This window comes from Pinus tabuliformis, chromosome 8 (assembly GCF_031772625.1).
Source record: "Pinus tabuliformis cultivar Carrire ecotype Pingquan chromosome 8, CPIR1, whole genome shotgun sequence".
In the NCBI taxonomy this organism is placed as follows: domain Eukaryota; kingdom Viridiplantae; phylum Streptophyta; class Pinopsida; order Pinales; family Pinaceae; genus Pinus; species Pinus tabuliformis.
This window is the reverse complement of record NC_142294.1, coordinates 1567595948-1567622191: the sequence shown is the minus strand read 5'-3', so window position 1 is coordinate 1567622191 and position 26244 is coordinate 1567595948.

Sequence of the window (26244 nt, the reverse complement as noted above, 5' to 3'; positions counted from 1 at the left end):
TAGGGGCCCATGCTTCACTTCCAAAAACACGAAAGTGACTTACATTTGGTTTAATTGAGCTCCATGCTTCTTCTAGAATGATATTCTTTAAAACCTTAGTAGGAGTGCGATTTGTTATGTAATTTTCACAATTAATTGCTTCTGCCCAATAATTAAGACTAAGTCCTTTAGATTGAAGCATACAATTAGCCATTTCCTTTAAGGTGTGATTCTTCCTTTCAGCTACACCATTTTTTTGTGGAGTATATGGAGCAATATGTTGCATTTGAATTCCATTCTCAGTGCAAAAGTTGATGAATGTGTTTTTAACATATTCTCCACCATTATCAGATCTTAGCTTAAGAATTTGATGTCCAGATTGTTTTTCAACAAAGGCCTTAAAGGCCAAGAACATGTTAAATACTTCACTCTTGAGTTTTAAGAAGTATACCCAAGTGCATCTGGAGAAATCATCAATGAAATTTAAGAAATACTTGTAGCCAGAGAATGAAGCAACTGGAAGTGGACCACATAAATCACTATGCACAAGCTGTAAAGGGGCTGAGGCGTGCCAAGAGGCACATTTTTCAAAACTGTCCCGATGATGTTTTCCGAGTACACATCCGGAACAAACACCATCTCTGCAAGATACCATTGGAAGACCTGTCACCATATTTTCTTTACATAGATTTTGAAGAGAGCAATAGTTTAATTGACCAAATCGCTCATGCCAAAGTTTGCTCACTTCATCATTATGAGCAACAAATACTGAGGGAAGATTTGATGACCCAAATTTGTGAAACTTATACAACCTTGTAGAATCATCAGCAATTCCAGTAGCTAAAATCTGTCTAGGATATCTTAGGTCCTTAATTACAACATCGTGAGGTGAACATTCAACGATTTTACCTTCACCTGAATGAGTTATCTGATATACAGATAGAAGGTTGCAGGATAAGGTTGGAACACATAATACATCATTAAACTGACCATTGTCTATATGAACAGTTCCAGTCCCTACAACACTAAGAGATCTATCATCACCAACATATATATTTTTGGTGTTACAATCATTTAAAGAAGAAAACATGGCTTTGTTTTTGGCCATGTGATAAGAAGCTCCAGAATCAATGAGCCACTCATGAGAATGAGAAGAAGAAGATACATTTAGTGCATAGCCAGACCGAGATGCTTGACAACCACATGCAGAAAGTGCCATTCCTGAAGATGAAGTTGAAGTTGAAGAGTGCTCCAAATGGATGTTATGCTTCTTCATTGCTGCTTCCAAGGCTTCCATCTTCTTAAAGCATTTGGATTCTAAGTGTCCATCTCGATTACAAAAGTTGCAATGTCTATCAGTCTTCTTCCCTTTGTTTTTATTTGTCTTATCATTTTGTTGAAATGATTTTTCATTTTGAGGCTGAAATTGCTTAGGACCCTTGTTTGGTTTAGGACCATTCTTTTTAGGATACAACTTCTTAGGATTCTTTGGATTTGGTTGTTTTTGGGCAGCTAATGCTTTCTTAGAAGAGTTTCCAATATGAAGAAGACCAAGGTGTAAGAGTTTTTCTTGTTCTCTTATTAAAGAATCACAAAAGGAATCAAAGGAAGGGGACTTGTAGGTTTGTTCTTGAGAAATGAAGGCTTCTCTTGTAGAATAGAAGGTGGAAACAAACACAGAATACGCTGGTCCCAACTTAGTAAGAATGGAGTAGATAAGGCTACTATCTTCTTTCTTAACCTTAACACCTTCCAAGAGAAGTCTAAGGGTCTTGAACTTGGACAAAAAATCTTCAATGCAAGAAAAATTATTGGGGTCCAATGTAAGCAATTCATTTTCAAGTTGATGGGCTTTGAGTTCATTTTTAATTCCAAAGACTTTAGTAATCTGTTTCATTGCTTCATTAGGAGTATCAAGTTCTGCAATATGGAATCTAAGATCTGGAGAAATAGACATCCCTATCAACCCACGTGCTTGGTATTGCCTATTTTCCCATTTAGCTGCCTTGTCTTCATCTTTTGGTTTGGTCTCTTGGCATGTGGCTATTTTGTAAATACCTTTACTTCTAAGTAAATCCACAATGTAGGACCACCATTGGAAGTAGTTGGTGTTGTCAAGAATAACTTGGCATGGACTTTCCATTTCAAAAATAAAACTGAAGCTATAGATGCTAAAACTAAGTGTTGCAATGGAAAGATCTCGAAAAATTAGGCTGTTTAAAAAAAAACGGTTCTGAAAACGGCTTCCGGATGAAGAAGTTATGGCTTTTTGAAGAAAATTTGATGAAGTCGCCGACGAAGTGCATGAATGAACAATCTGCCCCCACAAAATGGAGACTTGAACCCAAGACCTCTACTCTCATAAATTAGTTTTCCACCAAGTGAGCTATACAAAAAGTTTGAGAGAGAGAGAGAGAGAGGGAGAGAGGGAGAGAGAGAAAGAGAGAGAGAGAGAGAGAGAGAGAGAGAGGGGGGGGGGTTGATGCTTTGGGTTGCGTGCTTGCTTTGAGAAAGCTCTTTTTCCCTACAAAACAAAAAACACAAAACCCAACACGGACATACAAAAAAAACGAACCTTGCGGTTCGAAGTTAGCTTTAGCCGGAAACTAAATATTTTCGAAAACGAACCTTGCAGCTCGAAGTTAGCTTTAGCAGGAAGCTAAATATTTTTCTCAATGTTTCTGATTTTCCGAGATCACACTAAGGCGCAACGGAAAAGAGCATACGCATGAGAAAAATCCTTCCTTTCTGTTTCTGATTTGCCTAGATCGCACAAAGTCGCGGGGCAAAGAGCATACACAGAAATGAAAGGTTCAGATCTGGTAATAAAAAGGCTAAATAAATTGAAACCGAAATAAACAGAGAGAAAATGACTATAAACTGCAAATAAACACTGTATACCTCTAGATCTTAAAAATGACGCAGCTAGGGCTACCGGAAACCTTTTCACGTGAAATGAAATGGGTTCCTCACTGGAACAGATGCTCCCAACACAACAGAGTAGTCCTCTCGGTCCGAAAGCAGTCAGAAACAGTAGATCTAGGAAACGGTAGTCGGATGTAGTTCTATCAGCTTCAGATTTGGATCACCAACGGACGCGGCCCTCAAATAACTTTGATACCATGTAGGAATTTACAGGGTAAGTTCCTCAGACAGAACACCAAAGGACACCGCTCACAAACAGATCACAGATCAATACACCAGTATTTTGATGTGGTTAAAACCCTCAAAGAGGGAAACAGTCCACGGCCTGAGCCAACGCGGCCACTTCATGCAATTTATTAATAAAAGAATGAAAATTTACATATGCTTCTCTCATAGACGGATTACCCTACAAATGACCCTCCATGCTATTTAAATAGAGATCATGGGCCAATCGGGTGTTAAGCCACGAATCAAGTGTCGATAATACCGAGGAGAGAATGAACCGTCGGATCACTACATATCGTGACCGTCGGATTGTAAGTTACAAAATGTACATAGTAAAGAAACACACTTTACCTAACTCTATACCTAAGTCTATACTAGACCAAGTTGTACTTAACTATTTCCTATGTGTCGGAATATCCTAACAGAAACTTCATTTGAAAAAAAAAACTTTATCCTTTAGACCTGCTTTTGTGTTTTGTCATCATACCATCTTGAATTCCATGAGTTGTAATTCCTGATGAAAATATTGCTTTCTTCCTAGATCTGTGAATCCTTTAGTGAGGATTCCATTAAGGAAACTAGAGGATCTTACATATCCTCACCTAGAAGATGTTTCCTCGTTGGCTATTGTATGATGATCCCAGTTGATGATGAATTTTACTTCTTTCTATAAGTATTGCTTGAGATTTCAATGAGGTTTCTAAGAGTACTTATTCAATAGAATTTATTCCGAACATTCTTTCATCTTCCCATGTTAATATCTCTTACTTCTAATGCTTCTATCATGATGTTATTTTCTAACCTGATGCATCCTATCTTATTTACACTGCCTCCTATATATAAATTACAAGTGGAAAGTACCTTCTTAGTGAAGAAGATCATCTCAGTCATGGTAGATACTTTTTTTATTCTTCCTTCTTAAGCTTCTTTATCTCAGGTTCTTTCACTTCCTCGATAATATGGGCTTCTTCCCTGTCCCTCTTACGTTTAGGACAATATCTTCTATAGTGCCAAAGTTTCTGACAACCATAGCATCTTTCCTCATCCATGTTCTTATTTTTCTTTGGAAGACCAAACTTTCCAAATTTCCCTTTTCTTCTTGTTGTTGATTGATTCCTTTTATTTGATCTTTTATTACTTTATTTCTTCAACCCGTCTTCTTTTGTCTTGCAGAGAGACCATAATTTGATGAATGGGATAGCTTCCTCTTCCCTAGTAGATATGTGGTTACCTTTCTCATCATTCAATGCATTTAGAATAATGGATATCATTTCATTATTAGATACCATCTCTCCTAGATCCTACAATTGACCTTTTATTTGAGATGATTTTGAGAGGCATGACGATATCCCTTCATCCTTTGAAACCTTAAATTTAAATAGATTAGATCTAAGTGATACGATCTTTCCTATCATGCTTTTAGAGAAAAGTATTACCAGTTTATCATATATTTATTTAGATGTCTTCAACTTGGCTACATATGAAATGAGAGGATCTTTAATGGATTCTTTAAGATATTTTGAGCCTTGAGATCCCTTTCCATGTATTGATATAATTCTTGTTCTTCAGATGGCTTGAAGACCTTTCCATGGACATGATCAATGACTTCATTTACTTCGATGACTATGTCTATCCTTCTTTTCCATGCAATGAAGTTTGATATCCCAACTAGCTTATGATTCTCCATGAAACATGAAGTCATTTTTACTAGATTAGATTATAATAAATGATGGGGCCTTCATTTTGAATTTTGAAGTTTTGTGGGAACTATTAGCGCTTGAGATTTCACCCTAGGCTGAGGAAGGTAAACCTTCAAGGCAACATCAAACCATTTCACCTCGTAGCTAGCCCTACGGGGTATGAGAAGGCTCTCTCCGGTCAAACTCAGTAGATCTTTCAATAGGATGAGCTGACCCAATTAGGAACACTGATATTAGGCTAGTAAACTGATAAGGAGGGTTGATTTAAAGTTTTTGGGGTTTTTGATGGCAATTGGAGGGAGTGCAATTCAGGGTGCGGGGATTGAGCTCAATTTTTGCAGGGGGGTCTTTGGGGCAAGGTAGGAACTTGTGCTGATGCCTTTAGCTGAGATGGATGATCAAGGAAGAAAGAGAGGGAGATAAAGAGGGCAAACAATGACTTTGAATCCTCTTTAGATAGTGGAAAACATCAATATTAAACAAAATTGAAAGCTGAGCATGGCATGCATGAATTCAAACTTTATCACTTCTTTTGTTTAATTAGCAGCAATAGAATAAGAGATGGAACACATAAACACACTTACAATGACAAGTAGGAGACACACCATCAACACAATGATCCACAAGAATCCACAATGAAGTCTGCAAAACCCTGGCCTTCCTTTTCCTCAAATTGCAGAGATACAAGTAAAATATACAATAGGAGCTTCTCTCTCAAGAGTCCAACCATGAAAATGAGAAGGAGAGAGCATAATATAGACCATCTAGACCATCTAACTCCTTTCCCCACCTCTAGGGGTCGAGCTCAGCTTCCTAGGAGCAGTTTGAACTAATTCTAAACTAAGAACTAGAAAATAGGCAGCCAAACAACTTGCCTCTATTACTTAGCTAACTGATTCATGCATTAATTATTCACTTTTTACATCAAGGAAGCTTCTAGAAGGGTAAAGAGAGATAAAATCTATCAAAGTGCCATGAAAATATTATATTTATCCATCATCTACAAGTAAAAATGGTCAACCATAGTCAAAACAGTGTTTTTTGACAAAAAAGGTCAATTCTGGCAAAGCTGGCTCGAATGGTCGCGCCCCCTGTTCAAATGGTCGCACCCCTTTGCAGCAACTTTTGAGTGGGTTCCACTGGTCCAAATCAGGTGCAAGATGGCTCATTGGAAATCTTGGTCTATCTACTTTCCATCCCAAGTGGAATTTCTGAATTTGGAGTTGTTTTTCCCCCTCAAAAACCATTTCTCCCAAGGTCACTTTCTGCAACTCAAAAAGTGGGCAGAAAGTCATTTTTTTGATGTATTTTGAGCTTGTGGAGGCTCAAATCTCAAAATCAGGCTTCTCCCAAGTATAGGTAATTCTATTTTTTGCATGCCCTTTCCAAAAATGCCAAGTTTTCAAAATTCCGAGCAGTCCTCCAAAATGGTCTCACCCCGGGTGAGACCATTCCACGGGAAAAACCTGTAAATTGCACAAAAAATTCACAAATGACAAAATTTTCTCCAAATTTCTTGAAATTTGGGCTGGGAGTCCCCAATCAAGTACCATGCTCATTCAAAGAGGCTTTGGCCAAAATTTGGAGTGGATCGGGCGTTTTCCTTCGTTTTTGTGCTTTGGCCAACCGTCCTTGGAGCACCTTCGTTCTCGCCGGTATTTTTGACATTTCTCTCAAACCATGACACTTGTGTAAAAAGTGAAAGAGGTTTTTCTTCCTTGGCATGTTGTGGAAAAAAACCTCTCTCATTTTTGCAAAATTCATCTTTGATTGCTCAGAAACAGCTTTTGAGTGCAACTTGTCCCGATGTGTGAAACAAGGGATTTTGTCGAAATGGAGCGAAATGAAGGGGATAGAGGGCTTCTAAATTCTTGGGGAAATTTTTGGGAGTGGGGAGGGATGTTAGGAAGCAGGGGAAAGTGGAATCTCAGAGATTGAGTGAGGGGAAGGGGTCGAAAAGGACAAAACACAGGCCAAACCTAGAAAATTGCCAGGTTGTAGCTAGAAACTAGGGTTTGTGCAAAAATGAGGAATTTGGCGGATCTAAGGGATGGGAAGTGTTTGATAAGGTACTTTAAGGATAGGGGAAGGTGTATGAACATCAGGAAACAAGTTTTGCCGGTGATTTGACCGTCCAAGAGAAATTGGCTTCAAAACCCTAGGAGAGGGAAATGACCTTGCCTGGGTGGCAACTGAAGCATGGACCAGGTGTAAAATGACTCATTAGACACTGAGATGATAATGAAAACCCTCTGAATGATGATAGGCTCAGCCGAATGATGACATGGACCGCCATTTGGGCAAACCCTAGGCCTAATGCCTAGTGACCAAATTTTGCTTGAAGACTCACTGAAATGACAAAATTTGACCTTGACACTTCGAAATCACTTTGTAAGAGCATATTTGATCACTGATGGAGGGCATTATGACCGACACTAACATTGGCTCCAATGGGGATGGTAGCTCCTTGGAGGTGCCAAGAACCTTAGACCTCTGGGAGAGCAGACCAGTGCCTTTCAACCATTGGGCGATGGAGTCATTATTTACACATGTGACCCAAAACTTTGACACATTTATTGAATGAAAACTTGACTGAAAACTGACTGAAACTTAACTGAAACTTGACTCAAACAGACTCGATGGCAAACTGAAATAACTTGAAAAAACTCACTCAACAGACCAAACACAAATGACTCATGACCGACTTAAAACAGAACTTTACAAAGCTTTTGGAAAAACGGCAGCAATCCATCAAGATTTGGAATCATGATGACAACCACCTGCATACTAATGCAATATGTACAATCATGTATAATGAGATTTCCAATGTAACCAATCCAGCAGATGGCTACATACCAATTTTCTGCTCTTGCTTATCTCGAGCAGGCGAAACGATGAACTTGTAGGCAACTCAAAATAACCACTGAAACCAAAACTTATGATAATGAACCAGGCAACATTTATGTTTTCTAATTCTTGCAGAAGAATGCCAAAGGGATCTTGATAATCCTAAAGCACTACCTCGTTTGGAGATCCAGCTGCAAAAATATAAGTACTTGCTTCATTCTGATCTGAAAGAACATTGGGTTGCTGATTGATAGGAAGGCACAAAGAGGTATAAGCTCCTGCCATATGAGTGTTGGCTGAAAATTCCTTGACCGTGAGAAATTTTGACATATTGTCTCTCTCAAGCTTATATTCCTCAATTTCATGATCTAATTCATTCTTAAACAGAAAACAATCCTCAAGATCATCAAACATGACAGCCTCATCATCTTCATGAAAGAAAATATTATCTGTTTGCTGATCTATAAAACTAATTACAAGACTGTCATCATTTTCAAAAGAGGAAGAAGTTTCACCAACACCTTCGTGACCATGTGCACACTGCCGATTTGCTTTAGCTTGGGTTGTAGCATGACCTTTCAAAAGCTGATCTATCTCCTCTTCAGACAAAGGAGATAAGACTTTCTGTTTCCCTTTGCTCAAACAAGTCTTGTCTTCTTGAAATAACATTTCAAAACATGAAAAATCTGAATGACAGTCCTAATCTTCTGAAACTTGGAAACATTGTTGATCATCTTCATATGACATGGCAATCAAACTATCCAAATTATGATTGAAAGAAGAGTTTTCACTTACTTGAACAAAGATCTCATCTTGATGTTCATGAGCTGGCTGAATTACCTCCTCATGCAGGCTCTGTTCTGATGGCATAAGGACATTTGGATCAAGAACTTTGTCCATGATCTCAACAACAAAACTCTCCTTTTCAGGATTCGGCACAAGGTATTTTTGGTCACCACGATCTGAATTTTGATCTGAAATAGCTGAGTTGACTGCATCACATTCTAAAATTGAAACTTGGCTATCTTGCACGCTGTCTTCTTCTGTAGGCAGATCTGAAACAAGCTCTTCTCTTTCACCAATTACAGCCATATGGCCATCTTCAACCTGCTGATCTTGACAAGTATCCTCTAAGATTTTGGTGTGCTGCTGAAATGGATTTTCATACAGAGCCTCCATGATCTCAACATCCATAAAATTATCATCTTCATAATATTTCTCAAGGCTTTCAATAAAACTATATGCATGCTGGCAACAGTCTTGAACTAAATTCAATGATGGATAAGAGTCCTTATATCGTTCAATGAACATAGCATGAAAATCCTTTAAACAATAAATACAAGCAGGCGGCAAACTTGCATACCATGATTGGGCTTTACCTTCCAGAGTGGCCAAGAATATCTTCATCAAGCAATCTTCAGGAAAATCCACCTTCAACTTGCGAATATGCATATGAAATCTAACTAGATGTAAAGCAGCATCCTTCTTACCATCATCATTAAATATAGGCAGATTCCTTGACCAATTTACCTTTGGAATTTTATTCGGAAAACCTGGAATGTGATCTCGGCTCAAGGGAGCATATCTTCTTGCGATCCGATCCATCTTGAAAAGCTCAAAGCTACTGATCTCTCTGCAGTGAAGTCACCATGAAGCATTGATTGCTGGATTCTTCAGTGAAAGGAGTCGCCAGTGAATGATTTCAGCCTGTCAAGTGTCTGATCGTTGTTCACCATCAACAATCAGATCTGAACTTGATACATGTACTGGGGTAAAGTGTCAATGAAGCGCTACGTTCACAAGCTCACGGAGATTGACTGAAGCAGCGTTTATCTACTAACGCTGATGTAAAACAAGAGCGTTTTCGTAGGCTTCTGGCGTAACTTCAGGCTCCGTCTAAGACTTATGAAACAAACACATCAATGAGCAAACGATGAGTTGTTCTCCCCAGTATGGTCGCCAATATGTTAGCGCTTGAGATTTCACCCTAGGCTGAGGAAGGTAAACCTTCAAGGCAACATCAAACCATTTCACCTCGTAGCTAGCCCTACGGGGTATGAGAAGGCTCTCTCGGGTCAAACTCGGTAGATCTTTCAATAGGATGAGCTGACCCAATTAGGAACACTGATATTAGGCTAGTAAACTGATAAGGAGGGTTGATTTAAAGTTTTTGGGGTTTTTGGTGGCAATTGGAGGGAGTGCAATTCAGGGTGCGGGGATTGAGCTCAGTTTTTGCAGGGGGGTCTTTGGGGCAAGGTAGGAACTTGTGCTGATGCCTTTAGCTGGGATGGATGATCAAGGAAGAAAGAGAGGGAGCTAAAGAGGGCAAACAATGACTTTGAATCTTCTTTAGATAGTGGAAAACATCAATATTAAACAAAATTGAAAGCTGAGCATGGCATGCATGAATTCAAACTTTATCACTTCTTTTGTTTAATTAGCAGCAATAGAATAAGAGATGGAACACATAAACACACTTACAATGACAAGTAGGAGACACACCATCAACACAATGATCCACAAGAATCCACAATGAAGTCTGCAAAACCCTGGCCTTCCTTTTCCTCAAATTGCAGAGATACAAGTAAAATATACAATAGGAGCTTCTCTCTCAAGAGTCCAACCATGAAAATGAGAAGGAGAGAGCATAATATAGACCATCTAGACCATCTAACTCCTTTCCCCACCTCTAGGGGTCGAGCTCAGCTTCCTAGGAGCAGTTTGAACTAATTCTAAACTAAGAACTAGAAAATAGGCAGCCAAACAACTTGCCTCTATTACTTAGCTAACTGATTCATGCATTAATTATTCACTTTTTACATCAAGGAAGCTTCTATAAGGGTAAAGAGAGATAAAATCTATCAAAGTGCCATGAAAATATTACATTTATCCATCATCTACAAGTAAAAATGGTCAACCATAGTCAAAACAGTGTTTTTTGACAAAAAAGGTCAATTCTGGCAAAGCTGGCTCGAATGGTCGCGCCCCTTTGCAGCAACTTTTGAGTGGGTTCCACTGGTCCAAATCAGGTGCAAGATGGCTCATTGGAAATCTTGGTCTGTCTACTTTCCATCCCAAGTGGAATTTCTGAATTTGGAGTTGTTTTTCCCCTCAAAAACCATTTCTCCCAAGGTCACTTTCTGCAACTCAAAAAGTGGGCAGAAAGTCATTTTTTTGATGTATTTTGAGCTTTTGGAGGCTCAAATCTCAAAATCAGGCTTCTCCCAAGTATAGGTAATTCTATTTTTTGCATGCCCTTTCCAAAAATGCCAAGTTTTCAAAATTCCGAGCAGTCCTCCAAAATGGTCTCACCCCGGGTGAGACCATTCCACGGGAAAAACCTGTAAATTGCACAAAAAATTCACAAATGACAAAATTTTCTCCAAATTTCTTGAAATTTGGGCTGGGAGTCCCCAATCAAGTACCATGCTCATTCAAAGAGGCTTTGGCCAAAATTTGGAGTGGATCGGGCGTTTTCCTTCGTTTTTGTGCTTTGGCCAACCGTCCTTGGAGCACCTTCGTTCTCGCCGGTATTTTTGACATTTCTCTCAAACCATGACACCTGTGTAAAAAGTGAAAGAGTTTTTTCTTCCTTGGCATGTTGTGGACAAAAACCTCTCTCAGTTTTGCAAAATTCATCTTTGATTGCTCAGAAACAGCTTTTGAGTGCAACTTGTCCCGATGTGTGAAACAAGGGATTTTGTCGAAATGGAGCGAAATGAAGGGGATAGAGGGCTTCTAAATTCTTGGGGAAATTTTTGGGAGTGGGGAGGGATGTTAGGAAGCAGGGGAAAGTGGAATCTCAGAGATTGAGTGAGGGGAAGGGGTCGAAAAGGACAAAACACAGGCCAAACCTAGAAAATTGCCAGGTTGTAGCTAGAAACTAGGGTTTGTGCAAAAATGAGGAATTTGGCGGATCTAAGGGATGGGAAGTGTTTGATAAGGTACTTTAAGGATAGGGGAAGGTGTATGAACATCAGGAAACAAGTTTTGCCGGTGATTTGACCGTCCAAGAGAAATTGGCTTCAAAACCCTAGGAGAGGGAAATGACCTTGCCTGGGTGGCAACTGAAGCATGGACCAGGTGTAAAATGACTCATTAGACACTGAGATGATAATGAAAACCCTCTGAATGATGATAGGCTCAGCCGAATGATGACATGGACCGCCATTTGGGCAAACCCTAGGCCTAATGCCTAGTGACCAAATTTTGCTTGAAGACTCACTGAAATGACAAAATTTGACCTTGACACTTCGAAATCACTTTGTAAGAGCATATTTGATCACTGATGGAGGGAATTATGACCGACACTAACATTGGCTCCAATGGGGATGGTAGCTCCTTGGAGGTGCCAAGAACCTTAGACCTCTGGGAGAGCAGACCAGTGCCTTTCAACCATTGGGCGATGGAGTCATTATTTACACATGTGACCCAAAACTTTGACACATTTATTGAATGAAAACTTGACTGAAAACTGACTGAAACTTAACTGAAACTTGACTCAAACAGACTCGATGGCAAACTGAAATAACTTGAAAAAACTCACTCAACAGACCAAACACAAATGACTCATGACCGACTTAAAACAGAACTTTACAAAGCTTTTGGAAAAACGGCAGCAATCCATCAAGATTTGGAATCATGATGACAACCACCTGCATACTAATGCAATATGTACAATCATGTATAATGAGATTTCCAATGTAACCAATCCAGCAGATGGCTACATACCAATTTTCTGCTCTTGCTTATCTCGAGCAGGCGAAACGATGAACTTGTAGGCAACTCAAAATAACCACTGAAACCAAAACTTATGATAATGAACCAGGCAACATTTATCTTTTCTAATGCTTGCAGAAGAATGCCAAAGGGATCTTGATAATCCTAAAGCACTACCTCGTTTGGAGATCCAGCTGCAAAAATATAAGTACTTGCTTCATTCTGATCTGAAAGAACATTGGGTTGCTGATTGATAGGAAGGCACAAAGAGGTATAAGCTTCTGCCATATGAGTGTTGGCTGAAAATTCCTTGACCGTGAGAAATTTTGACATATTGTCTCTCTCAAGCTTATATTCCTCAATTTCATGATCTAATTCATTCTTAAACAGAAAACAATCCTCAAGATCATCAAACATGACAGCCTCATCATCTTCATGAAAGAAAATATTATCTGTTTGCTGATCTATAAAACTAATTACAAGACTGTCATCATTTTCAAAAGAGGAAGAAGTTTCACCAACACCTTCGTGACCATGTGCACACTGCCGATTTGCTTTAGCTTGGGTTGTAGCATGACCTTTCAAAAGCTGATCTATCTCCTCTTCAGACAAAGGAGATAAGACTTTCTGTTTCCCTTTGCTCAAACAAGTCTTGTCTTCTTGAAATAACATTTCAAAACATGAAAAATCTGAATGACAGTCCTGATCTTCTGAAACTTGGAAACATTGTTGATCATCTTCATATGACATGGCAATCAAACTATCCAAATTATGATTGAAAGAAGAGTTTTCACTTACTTGAACAAAGATCTCATCTTGATGTTCATGAGCTGGCTGAATTACCTCCTCATGCAGGCTCTGTTCTGATGGCATAAGGACATTTGGATCAAGAACTTTGTCCATGATCTCAACAACAAAACTCTCCTTTTCAGGATTCGGCACAAGGTATTTTTGGTCACCACGATCTGAATTTTGATCTGAAATAGCTGAGTTGACTGCATCACATTCTAAAATTGAAACTTGGCTATCTTGCACGCTGTCTTCTTCTGTAGGCAGATCTGAAACAAGCTCTTCTCTTTCACCAATTACAGCCATATGGCCATCTTCAACCTGCTGATCTTGACAAGTATCCTCTAAGATTTCGGTGTGCTGCTGAAATGGATTTTCATACAGAGCCTCCATGATCTCAACATCCATAAAATTATCATCTTCATAATATTTCTCAAGGCTTTCAATAAAACTATATGCATGCTGGCAACAGTCTTGAACTAAATTCAATGATGGATAAGAGTCCTTATATCGTTCAATGAACATAGCATGAAAATCCTTTAAACAATAAATACAAGCAGGCGGCAAACTTTCATACCATGATTGGGCTTTACCTTCCAGAGTGGCCAAGAATATCTTCATCAAGCAATCTTCAGGAAAATCCACCTTCAACTTGCGAATATGCATATGAAATCTAACTAGATGTAAAGCAGCATCCTTCTTACCATCATCATTAAATATAGGCAGATTCCTTGACCAATTTACCTTTGGAATTTTATTCGGAAAACCTGGAATGTGATCTCGGCTCAAGGGAGCATATCTTCTTGCGATCCGATCCATCTTGAAAAGCTCAAAGCTACTGATCTCTCTGCAGTGAAGTCACCATGAAGCATTGATTGCTGGATTCTTCAGTGAAAGGAGTCGCCAGTGAATGATTTCAGCCTGTCAAGTGTCTGATCGTTGTTCACCATCAACAATCAGATCTGAACTTGATACATGTACTGGGGTAAAGTGTCAATGAAGCGCTACGTTCACAAGCTCACGGAGATTGACTGAAGCAGCGTTTATCTACTAACGCTGATGTAAAACAAGAGCGTTTTCGTAGGCTTCTGGCGTAACTTCAGGCTCCGTCTAAGACTTATGAAACAAACACATCAATGAGCAAACGATGAGTTGTTCTCCCCAGTATGGTCGCCAATATGTTAGCGCTTGAGATTTCACCCTAGGCTGAGGAAGGTAAACCTTCAAGGCAACATCAAACCATTTCACCTCGTAGCTAGCCCTACGGGGTATGAGAAGGCTCTCTCGGGTCAAACTCGGTAGATCTTTCAATAGGATGAGCTGACCCAATTAGGAACACTGATATTAGGCTAGTAAACTGATAAGGAGGGTTGATTTAAAGTTTTTGGGGTTTTTGGTGGCAATTGGAGGGAGTGCAATTCAGGGTGCGGGGATTGAGCTCAGTTTTTGCAGGGGGGTCTTTGGGGCAAGGTAGGAACTTGTGCTGATGCCTTTAGCTGGGATGGATGATCAAGGAAGAAAGAGAGGGAGCTAAAGAGGGCAAACAATGACTTTGAATCTTCTTTAGATAGTGGAAAACATCAATATTAAACAAAATTGAAAGCTGAGCATGGCATGCATGAATTCAAACTTTATCACTTCTTTTGTTTAATTAGCAGCAATAGAATAAGAGATGGAACACATAAACACACTTACAATGACAAGTAGGAGACACACCATCAACACAATGATCCACAAGAATCCACAATGAAGTCTGCAAAACCCTGGCCTTCCTTTTCCTCAAATTGCAGAGATACAAGTAAAATATACAATAGGAGCTTCTCTCTCAAGAGTCCAACCATGAAAATGAGAAGGAGAGAGCATAATATAGACCATCTAGACCATCTAACTCCTTTCCCCACCTCTAGGGGTCGAGCTCAGCTTCCTAGGAGCAGTTTGAACTAATTCTAAACTAAGAACTAGAAAATAGGCAGCCAAACAACTTGCCTCTATTACTTAGCTAACTGATTCATGCATTAATTATTCACTTTTTACATCAAGGAAGCTTCTAGAAGGGTAAAGAGAGATAAAATCTATCAAAGTGCCATGAAAATATTACATTTATCCATCATCTACAAGTAAAAATGGTCAACCATAGTCAAAACAGTGTTTTTTGACAAAAAAGGTCAATTCTGGCAAAGCTGGCTCGAATGGTCGCGCCCCTTTGCAGCAACCTTTGAGTGGGTTCCACTGGTCCAAATCAGGTGCAATATGGCTCATTGGAAATCTTGGTCTGTCTACTTTCCATCCCAAGTGGAATTTCTGAATTTGGAGTTGTTTTTCCCCCTCAAAAACCATTTCTCCCAAGGTCACTTTCTGCAACTCAAAAAGTGGGCAGAAAGTCATTTTTTTGATGTATTTTGAGCTTTTGGAGGCTCAAATCTCAAAATCAGGCTTCTCCCAAGTATAGGTAATTCTATTTTTTGCATGCCCTTTCCAAAAATGCCAACTTTTCAAAATTCCGAGCAGTCCTCCAAAATGGTCTCACCCGGGTGAGACCATTCCACGGGAAAAACCTGTAAATTGCACAAAAAATTCACAAATGACAAAATTTTCTCCAAATTTCTTGAAATTTGGGCTGGGAGTCCCCAATCAAGTACCATGCTCATTCAAAGAGGCTTTGGCCAAAATTTGGAGTGGATCGGGCGTTTTCCTTCGTTTTTGTGCTTTGGCCAACCGTCCTTGGAGCACCTTCGTTCTCGCCGGTATTTTTGACATTTCTCTCAAACCATGACACCTGTGTAAAAAGTGAAAGAGTTTTTCTTCCTTGGCATGTTGTGGACAAAAACCTCTCTCAGTTTTGCAAAATTCATCTTTGATTGCTCAGAAACAGCTTTTGAGTGCAACTTGTCCCGATGTGTGAAACAAGGGATTTTGTCGAAATGGAGCGAAATGAAGGGGATAGAGGGCTTCTAAATTCTTGGGGAAATTTTTGGGAGTGGGGAGGGATGTTAGGAAGCAGGGGAAAGTGGAATCTCAGAGATTGAGTGAGGGGAAGGGGTCGAAAAGGACAAAACACAGGCCAAACCTAGAAAATTGCCAGGTTGTAGCTAGAAACTAGGGTTTGTGCAAAAATGAGGAATTTGGCGGATCTAAGGGATGGGAAGTGTTTGATAAGGTACTTTAAGGATAGGGGAAGGTGTATGAACATCAGGAAACAAGTTTTGCCGGTGATTTGACCGTCCAAGAGAAATTGGCTTCAAAACCCTAGGAGAGGGAAATGACCTTGCCTGGGTGGCAACTGAAGCATGGACCAGGTGTAAAATGACTCATTAGACACTGAGATGATAATGAAAACCCTCTGAATGATGATAGGCTCAGCCGAATGATGACATGGACCGCCATTTGGGCAAACCCTAGGCCTAATGCCTAGTGACCAAATTTTGCTTGAAGACTCACTGAAATGACAAAATTTGACCTTGACACTTCGAAATCACTTTGTAAGAGCATATTTGATCACTGATGGAGGGAATTATGACCGACACTAACATTGGCTCCAATGGGGATGGTAGCTCCTTGGAGGTGCCAAGAACCTTAGACCTCTGGGAGAGCAGACCAGTGCCTTTCAACCATTGGGCGATGGAGTCATTATTTACACATGTGACCCAAAACTTTGACACATTTATTGAATGAAAACTTGACTGAAAACTGACTGAAACTTAACTGAAACTTGACTCAAACAGACTCGATGGCAAACTGAAATAACTTGAAAAAACTCACTCAACAGACCAAACACAAATGACTCATGACCGACTTAAAACAGAACTTTACAAAGCTTTTGGAAAAACGGCAGCAATCCATCAAGATTTGGAATCATGATGACAACCACCTGCATACTAATGAAATATGTACAATCATGTATAATGAGCTTTCCAATGTAACCAATCCAGCAGATGGCTACATACCAATTTTCTGCTCTTGCTTATCTCGAGCAGGCGAAACGATGAACTTGTAGGCAACTCAAAATAACCACTGAAACCAAAACTTATGATAATGAACCAGGAAACATTTATCTTTTCTAATGCTTGCAGAAGAATGCCAAAGGGATCTTGATAATCCTAAAGCACTACCTCGTTTGGAGATCCAGCTGCAAAAATATAAGTACTTGCTTCATTCTGATCTGAAAGAACAGTGGGTTGCTGATTGATAGGAAGGCACAAAGAGGTATAAGCTTCTGCCATATGAGTGTTGGCTGAAAATTCCTTGACCGTGAGAAATTTTGACATATTGTCTCTCTCAAGCTTATATTCCTCAATTTCATGATCTAATTCATTCTTAAACAGAAAACAATCCTCAAGATCATCAAACATGACAGCCTCATCATCTTCATGAAAGAAAATATTATCTGTTTGCTGATCTATAAAACTAATTACAAGACTGTCATCATTTTCAAAAGAGGAAGAAGTTTCACCAACACCTTCGTGACCATGTGCACACTGCCGATTTGCTTTAGCTTGGGTTGTAGCATGACCTTTCAAAAGCTGATCTATCTCCTCTTCAGACAAAGGAGATAAGACTTTCTGTTTCCCTTTGCTCAAACAAGTCTTGTCTTCTTGAAATAACATTTCAAAACATGAAAAATCTGAATGACAGTCCTGATCTTCTGAAACTTGGAAACATTGTTGATCATCTTCATATGACATGGCAATCAAACTATCCAAATTATGATTGAAAGAAGAGTTTTCACTTACTTGAACAAAGATCTCATCTTGATGTTCATGAGCTGGCTGAATTACCTCCTCATGCAGGCTCTGTTCTGATGGCATAAGGACATTTGGATCAAGAACTTTGTCCATGATCTCAACAACAAAACTCTCCTTTTCAGGATTCGGCACAAGGTATTTTTGGTCACCACGATCTGAATTTTGATCTGAAATAGCTGAGTTGACTGCGTCACATTCTACAATTGAAACTTGGCTATCTTGCACGCTGTCTTCTTCTGTAGGCAGATCTGAAACAAGCTCTTCTCTTTCACCAATTACAGCCATATGGCCATCTTCAACCTGCTGATCTTGACAAGTATCCTCTAAGATTTTGGTGTGCTGCTGAAATGGATTTTCATACAGAGCCTCCATGATCTCAACATCCATAAAATTATCATCTTCATAATATTTCTCAAGGCTTTCAATAAAACTATATGCATGCTGGCAACAGTCTTGAACTAAATTCAATGATGGATAAGAGTCCTTATATCGTTCAATGAACATAGCATGAAAATCCTTTAAACAATAAATACAAGCAGGCGGCAAACTTTCATACCATGATTGGGCTTTACCTTCCAGAGTGGCCAAGAATATCTTCATCAAGCAATCTTCAGGAAAATCCACCTTCAACTTGCGAATATGCATATGAAATCTAACTAGATGTAAAGCAGCATCCTTCTTACCATCATCATTAAATATAGGCAGATTCCTTGACCAATCTACCTTTGGAATTTTATTCGGAAAACCTGGAATGTGATCTCGGCTCAAGGCAGCATATCTTCTTGCGATCCGATCCATCTTGAAAAGCTCAAAGCTACTGATCTCTCTGCAGTGAAGTCACCATGAAGCATTGATTGCTGGATTCTTCAGTGAAAGGTGTCGCCAGTGAATGATTTCAGCCTGTCAAGTGTCTGATTGTTGTTCACCATCAACAATCAGATCTGAACTTGATACATGTACTGGGGTAAAGTGTCAATGAAGCGCTACGTTCACAAGCTCACGGAGATTGACTGAAGCAGCGTTTATCTACTAACGCTGATGTAAAACAAGAGCGTTTTCGAAGGCTTCTGGCGTAACTTCAGGCTCCGTCTAAGACTTATGAAACAAACACATCAATGAGCAAACGATCAGTTGTTCTCCCCAGTATGGTCGCCAATATGTTAGCGCTTGAGATTTCACCCTAGGCTGAGGAAGGTAAACCTTCAAGGCAACATCAAACCATTTCACCTCGTAGCTAGCCCTACGGGGTATGAGAAGGCTCTCTCTGGTCAAACTCAGTAGATCTTTCAATAGGATGAGCTGACCCAATTAGGAACACTGATATTAGGCTAGTAAACTGATAAGGAGGGTTGATTTAAAGTTTTTGGGGTTTTTGGTGGCAATTGGAGGGAGTGCAATTCAGGGTGCGGGGATTGAGCTCAGTTTTTGCAGGGGGGTCTTTGGGGCAAGGTAGGAACTTGTGCTGATGCCTTTAGCTGAGATGGATGATCAAGGAAGAAAGAGAGGGAGCTAAAGAGGGCAAACAATGACTTTGAATCCTCTTTAGATAGTGGAAAACATCAATATTAAACAAAATTGAAAGCTGAGCATGGCATGCATGAATTCAAACTTTATCACTTCTTTTGTTTAATTAGCAGCAATAGAATAAGAGATGGAACACATAAACACACTTACAATGACAATTAGGAGACACACCATCAACACAATGATCCACAAGAATCCACAATGAAGTCTGCAAAACCCTGGCCTTCCTTTTCCTCAAATTGCAGAGATACAAGTAAAATATACAATAGGAGCTTCTCTCTCAAGAGTCCAACCATGAAAATGAGAAGGAGAGAGCATAATATAGACCATCTAGACCATCTAACTCCTTTCCCCACCTCTAGGGGTCGAGCTCAGCTTCCTAGGAGCAGTTTGAACTAATTCTAAATTAAGAACTAGAAAATAGGCAGCCAAACAACTTGCCTCTATTACTTAGCTAACTGATTCATGCATTAATTATTCACTTTTTACATCAAGGAAGCTTCTAGAAGGGTAAAGAGAGATAAAATCTATCAAAGTGCCATGAAAATATTACATTTATCCATCATCTACAAGTAAAAATGGTCAACCATAGTCAAAACAGTGTTTTTTGACAAAAAAGGTCAATTCTGGCAAAGTTGGCTCGAATGGTCGCGCCCCCTGTTCAAATGGTCGCGCCCCTTTGCAGCAACTTTTGAGTGGGTTCCACTGGTCCAAATTAGGTGCAAGATGGCTCATTAGAAAGCTTGGTCTGTCTACTTTCCATCCCAAGTGGAATTTCTGAATTTGGAGTTGTTTTTCCCCCTCAAAAACCATTTCTCCCAAGGTCACTTTCTGCAACTCAAAAAGTGGGCAGAAAGTCATTTTTTTGATGTATTTTGAGCTTTTGGAGGCTCAAATCTCAAAATCAGGCTTCTCCCAAGTATAGGTAATTCTATTTTTTGCATGCCCTTTCCAAAAATGCCAAGTTTTCAAAATTCCGAGCAGTCCTCCAAAATGGTCTCACCCGGGGTGAGACCATTCCACGGGAAAAACCTGTAAATTGCACAAAAAATTCACAAATGACAAAATTTTCTCCAAATTTCTTGAAATTTGGGCTGGGAGTCCCCAATCAAGTACCATGCTCATTCAAATAGGCTTTGGCCAAAATTTGGAGTGGATCGGGCGTTTTCTTTCGTTTTTGTGCTTTGGCCAACCGTCCTTGGAGCACCTTCATTCTCGCCGGTATTTTTGACATTTCTCTCAAACCATGACACCTGTGTAAAAAGTGAAAGAGGTTTTTCTTCCTTGGCATGTTGTGGACAAAAACCTCTCTCAGTTTTGCAAAATTTATCTTTGATTGCTCAGAAACAGCTTTTGAGTGCAACTTGTCCCGATGTGTGAAACAAGGGATTTTGTCGAAATGGAGCGAAATGAAGGGGATAGAGGGCTTCTAAATTCTTGGGGAAATTTTTGGGAGTGGGGAGGGATGTTAGGAAGTAGGGGAAAGTGGAATCTCAGAGATTGAGTGAGGGGAAAGGGTCGAAAAGGACAAAACACAGGCCAAACCTAGAAAATTGCCAAGTTGTAGCTAGAAACTAGGGTTTCTGCAAAAATGAGGAATTTGGTGGATCTAAGGGATGGGAAGTGTTTGATAAGGTACTTTAAGGATAGGGGAAGGTGTATGAACATCAGGAAACAAGTTTTGCCGGTGATTTGACCGTCCAAGAGAAATTGGCTTCAAAACCCTAGGAGAGGGAAATGACCTTGCCTGGGTGGCAACTGAAGCATGGACCAGGTGTAAAATGACTCATTAGACACTGAGATGATAATGAAAACCCTCTGAATGATGATAGGCTCAGCCGAATGATGACATGGACCGCCATTTGGGCAAACCCTAGGCCTAATGCCTAGTGACCAAATTTTGCTTGAAGACTCACTGAAATGACAAAATTTGACCTTGACACTTCGAAATCACTTTGTAAGAGCATATTTGATCACTGATGGAGGGCATTATGACCGACACTAACAGGAACTAAGGTGGAGAACAGATGGAAGGAGAAAGGGTTGAGCTGCGGAGATGACAACCGCAGATGGAGGTAGGGACATACAATGAACATGCAGTTGTGGTAAGGTGGCGAGAGCAAACAAGAACAGTCAAGCGGACAAGAGGGAGGGTGGAAAGCAACCGAGGGAAATGGAAGCCAAACAATACTGATAGTGGGGACGATGGAAGAAAATATAAAAGCAGAAGACAACAAGGGAAAGGGGTTGGTATCTAGAAAAGGTCAGGAATTTAGAAGAACATGGTCCTAAGGACCTGAGCAGTTGTGAAAGGGCCAGAGCTAGACTCGCCTAGAGGTTTAAGGCATCCTGTGTTTATGTCATTCCATGTATTTGATAAAAGGATTTATGCCTTACGTATTTTTTATTGAACCCTACTTATGTTGATGTTAATGAATGAATGAGATATCTTGGATGCTATATTATGTTCAGGTGTATTGTTCTAATTTATGGACCTGCTCAAAATTTTAATTAATAGGCATTTGCTTGAGGAATACAATGATCGTAATACTATGATGTGTGATGAATAATCTCTTTAAGCTATTGATGTTTGATGTTTGGATATCCCTTGATACCCCTCCAACCCTTCCTCTCTTTGGTCACAGCATGCCTCGAGTGAGACTACTTACTCCTTGGGTAAGGTGAAAATGTTGGCATTGTCCTAGACTATAACAAAGCCTTGTTGGCCCCTTGTACATGAACCTAGGTTCTCTTCCTTGATAACATTTTTGTGCCAAAAAATGGTTCCATTGTCAGGACCAAAGATCACAAGAAGTGGTTTGGAATATGGTATCGAGGATCTTTAAGAAGGAAATACAAGACTAGTGGGATAATTGGGTGGATCAATTCATGACAGAGCATGCCACCCTTAGAAATCAATCTACGTCTAAGGTGAATGAAGAAATATTGTAATCAGAGGCTCCAAACGATCAATACGAGATCTTCTGGTGTAAATTCCTGAAGGAGCTGTACAACTGCTTATGGAGGCTAAAAGTAAAAAACAAACCAGAAGGACCGACATTAGTATGTCACGATTGGGTCCTCGCAGATATCGCAACGCTCCAACCCTTGGATAACGACTTGACGAGGGTTGTAGATGTATGGGTCCAGACTACCATAGAGGGGTATGTAGTCGAGTTCACAGCAAAGAGCTACCAATATTTCTTGTAAGCGGATGCAGTTTTCATATCGGGGTTGAGAGGAAAACTTCTTAAAGAGGTGCCCCTTTGGATTAAGATGCTAATGGTGGAGGAAGGTTTCATACCTTTCCAAGGAGTGAGTATGGTAGCGTAAAACCCCCGTGCTAGGGGAAGGATCTAAGGGGAAGAATGCTACCATTTGGGGAACTAGGATGTTGCTGAAGGAATGGATATAGAAGGATCGCGAAGAGCTAGAGATGCTAGAGTGGAAAGGAGAGTGGTGATAGCAGAAAAGTGGTAGGAAAGAGAAATACAGGTGTTGAAAGGGAGAGTTGAAGGACCCCACCAAGCAGGAGCGGTGCTGGTGGGTCTGAAAGGAGAGAAGTAAGAGGGTAAAGGACCCACAGCAAGAGAGGGACACTGACAGGATAGACGGAAGCTCAGAGAATGATAGGATTCCTCCCTCCCAGGTTGCAGGGAAGGTGCTGGAAGGAAGTGTAAAACAATCCCGAGGAAGAAATGGAAGATGAGATGTCTGATGTGATGAGGCAATTGTTTGTAGAGAATGATACACCAGATGAAATTCAACATCCGAATCCCCAAAGTTCAAGTAGTGTTCACCCCGACCTTCCCCTGGTGCTTTACAATAGCCCTGGTAAATTTGTTGCTAAGTTACTTAAAGTGATACGTATACACAGTGTGCATGTTAGATATAAGATAGGTTTTGATACATCTAATAGTAGTGGGAATAGCAGTATTAGTAACCTAGGATTGCAAGGATATTAGCAGCCTAGAGCCCAAGGATTTGTGCTCCTAGCACATACTTGAACCAACATGGCAGGATCCTTTACTAGATATCCTAAGTTCTCTAGTTGGGGGAATGAGGATGTGGAACATCATTGGTTCCTATGCGAAGCAAGATGGAGAGCTTGCCAAAACCAGACAATGTGAAGTTCATTGAAATCCCAACTACCTTGAAGGAGAGAGATTTAAGGTGGTTCATCAAATGGGTGGAGCTGAATCAGAATCCCTCTGTAGATGACATCAAGAATAGCTTTGTGCAAGAGTTCAAACTATTTCAAACAGATCAGCAAGGATTGTCAAAATTGTGGGAGATCAAGCATAAGGAAGGAGAGACTATGTGGGAATTAATGCAGAGGTTCAAAGATGAAATTGGCAAGTTAAGCTATACAATAAAACCCAATCACCAGAGGAATTGGTTTATTAAGCCTCTCCTACCCCTTACTCGGACCTCGTTGATGCAACAGAAGATCGAAACTCTTAAAGATGCTCTGGAGAAAGAAACGCACATAGAGGCTATGGTAGGGCACCCCCATGATTATCAAGGAGGAATGGGATCTCAAGATCCATCAATCATGGACCTCTAACCAGATTTCCAGTCTGATGGAGAAATTAAAATACTTACAACCGGTTTGGCTGGTGAGACCCAATGTATGGTGCACTCAATTCCTAATAAAGGGTCATGTAGCGACTGGATGCCAAAGAATGAGAGGCATAAGTAGTTCAGTGGGCCTTGGGGGATCATAAGGGGCTCCTCTAACAACAAGTGTTGGGGTGGTAGGATCGCAAGGAGCCTTCCTGGGTCAAAATCCACCAGACTACTATGAGGTCTATGGAAGCTATGGACACTTGCCGCGACTATGTCCAATATTGCATAAGTACTCCAATGTACCCAAAAATAACTACTGTGAGTTATGTTCATCCATGCCTCACCACACCGACCAGTGTTGGGAGTTGGATGCCTTGGAAGAGCGATTGGATCGGTCGACATTCATGATTAATGAAATTGGTCTTAGAGGAGAAGGCATGAGAGGAGGAAGAGAAAGGGGTAGAGGACCTGTGAAGTGATACAGCTATGACCAAGAGAGACACGTCACAAGGGACTATCCACTCCCAAGAAGTCCTTGGCGCTCTCAACGTCGGTTCAATGCACATGCCATAGAAGATTGTCCCAAGCCAATTGCGAGATGGGAAGAAAAGACCAGGCAACAAGGAACTAAATTGATAAATGCAGAGCCATGGACTACTGGCATTGTCCCACTGTCCAATATAAACATAGTCACCATAGGGGGTAAGAAGACAGGGGATGATCAAGGAGTATCAAACCAACCCTCAATTTTTCAGGTGGCATCCCCAAAGCGGTCATACAACCCTACACAACATAAGAAATACTATCAAGAAGTAGCCAAGTTGTTCAACAACTTAACAGTGTCTCAAAAGGACAAGGTGTCAGACTCAGTCACAGTTGCGAGTTCTTTACCAATTAAGGAACAGTTCAGGTTGTTCGTACAAATTGTTGATAACAAACAGATGCTAGGGGAGTTGAGCAGGAGTCTAAAATAAGTGTTATTAGAAGAAGTAAGAGAAGGATAAATATCAGCAAATCTACCTAAAATACGTACAAGGAGAGTTCGATGGAACAAGAAAAGGACCGGTAGGGAATTCTGGATTGGCGCTCAAGTTGCAGGATTTTAGATTAAAGATACAATGCTAGATCTAGGGTTAGATGTTAACATCCTACCCAAAAAAACATGGGAAGCATTGAGGAAGCCATAACTAAAGTACTCACCAATTCAATTACTGATGGAAAACTAGTACTGCATCTTACCCATCGGGAGGCTAGAATATGTGGAGGTAGATGTGGCAGGGGCCAAGACATGTGACGAATTTGAAGTGATAGACATAATGGGTGACAAATACCCCTACCCATCACTTCTTGGTATCGACTAGGCATACGAGAACTATGCAATCTTGACCTTAAAAAGGAGTTAATGATTTTTGAGGTGGAAGGGGTGCACGTTGTTGGCATTGTGGCACTGATTTAGAGCTATGGCACAGGTGTTGTCCTTGATGGCAACTCACTTTGGTGATAGATCTCAGTACAGGCTCTCAGAATGAAGGAAAAAGATATATACACAGGTTCACCTAGACAAAGACGCGTGAGAACTGACTCCGAAGAGTCCTGACAAATGATGATTGAGACAGGATTCGACATTTTTGAACCATGAAACACTTGGTCTCCATTTAGGTTGTAGATGTAACCTACCTGCTATTAAAAAGATGACAGAAATAAATAGCAAGAAAAGAGCTCCAGCATAAAGATCTTCGTTAGTGCATAAGCCAATGGTATACCACCAATGATAAACACCGGAATAAGCAATATTGACCAGACCGGGAGCACCTCCTCGGGTAAAGGCTTCTATAGCTGGTTGACCAAAATGAGGATCCCAAATTGCATGAGCAATGGGTCTTACATGTAAGGGATCGCGTACCCATGCTTCAAAATTGCCTTGCAAAGGCGCGTATGCGTATACACGCACTTTCACGCAAGGAAAAGCGCGTATATGTTGGAGAACTTACTTTTGGTCCGTGGTAGTTAGTCCTTGATATTTGAACCTATGGTTTTGGACCATGGTATCTCGTCAGAAGTGTTGATCCCAAGTATTGTTTTATTATGGTTTTGGACCGTGGTATTGTGAAAGGCCTAAGACTATAAAAGAGGAAGGAGATCATTTGGCAAAGGATCATTTGAATTAATTGAATATCTAATAAGTGCTAGATCTGAAATATCGGTGATTGGGGTTATGGTGCAGA